Source organism: Mobula birostris, chromosome 13 (assembly GCF_030028105.1).
Source record: "Mobula birostris isolate sMobBir1 chromosome 13, sMobBir1.hap1, whole genome shotgun sequence".
NCBI classification, from domain to species: Eukaryota; Metazoa; Chordata; class Chondrichthyes; order Myliobatiformes; family Myliobatidae; genus Mobula; species Mobula birostris.
In genome coordinates, this window is record NC_092382.1 from 47,612,595 (window position 1) to 47,613,833 (window position 1,239).

The 1,239-nt window shown below is 43.4% G+C and overlaps 1 non-coding gene across 1 annotated transcript; it reads left to right on the plus strand.

The window, feature by feature from the left end:
• Positions 1 to 562: 562 nt before the first annotated feature.
• Positions 563 to 650, plus strand: trnap-ugg (transfer RNA proline (anticodon UGG)). The gene is given in 2 exon segments: positions 563 to 598; positions 615 to 650. It is a non-coding gene; the product is annotated as a tRNA-Pro (tRNA).
• The last annotated feature ends 589 nt before the right edge of the window (positions 651 to 1,239 follow it).

A 1,239-nucleotide genomic window follows, 5' to 3' on the forward strand; every position in this document is an offset into this window, starting at 1 on the left:
CTGGAGAAGGTGCATAGGAGGTTCAGCAGAGTGTTGCCGCGATTACAGCATGTCTTGTAAGCGAAGATTGAAGAGCTGGATCTTTTCTGTTCGAAGTTACGGAGCGTGATGGAGGTGTGTAAGATTACAACAGATACAGACATGCTGGACAACAGCACCTTTTCCCAGGGTGACAACGGCCAATAGGAGAGGACAGACGTTGAAGATGAGTGGTGGAAGTGTTAGGTCAGAGGGTTTTTTTGTACACAATGTAGTGGGTTCTAGGAACGCATTGCCGTGGTACTGGTTGTGGTTGACACAATAGGGACATTAAAAAGATACTTGGGTAGACAGATGGCTGTCGTGAAAATAGCAAATTATGATCTCTGTCGGAGGGAATGGTTATATTGTCGACAGAGTCGGGCTACATAGGTGACAGAGCTTCGTTGGCCGAGGGGCCTGCAGTGCATTGTGCAGAACTTTGCTCTTTGTTCTACTTTGGTCGTAAAATTACCTCCAGATGTGTTGACGAAGGGGTTTGTGAAAGTGAAAGGCAGCACTTTTATATCATCAATATAGAACGGGCTCGTTGGTCTAGTGGTATGATTCTCGCTTTGGGCCTGAATTTGCGAACATGCGAGAGGTCCCGGGTTCAAATCCCGGACGAGCCCCCAATAGATTTTTTTTTCGAATTTCAGACATTGAAGCACAGAAGAATGAGGGAAGATATTTAGTTGTAAAGAAAATTATGAGGGCTATATTTATAGGTCACTGAATGCAATCTTTTCCCCCTCAGGTTACGCGAGACGACAACTAGAGATCGCAGCTTTAGAGTGGAAGGTGAAAGATTTGGGTTGCCGAACAAATAGATTGGAATGGATAGGGAGTGTTGTTAAGCTGAGTGGTTAATCCCTGCTCCTACAATCTTGTGTTTTATTTGTATTATTGAAATACAGCTCTTTCAATAGTAACATCGAACTGAGATACAGAAAGTGAGCATGGATAATTGAGTTTAAGTAGATGAACACCTTCCAAATTTTTTTTCACTTCTGGAAACATTCTTGCCGAGCAGAGTGTGGCAAACGTAACCTCGTAGTTTCACAAAGGAACTGAGAAAACCAGCGAATTAGAGCAAACCTGCTATACGAAATTATGAGGGGTATAGACAGCGTTAGTGAAAGCAGGCCTTTTCCATTGAAGTTGAAGCCAGAAGTCATAGGTTATGGGTGAAATGTGAAATGGTGAAGAGGGGACTTCTTC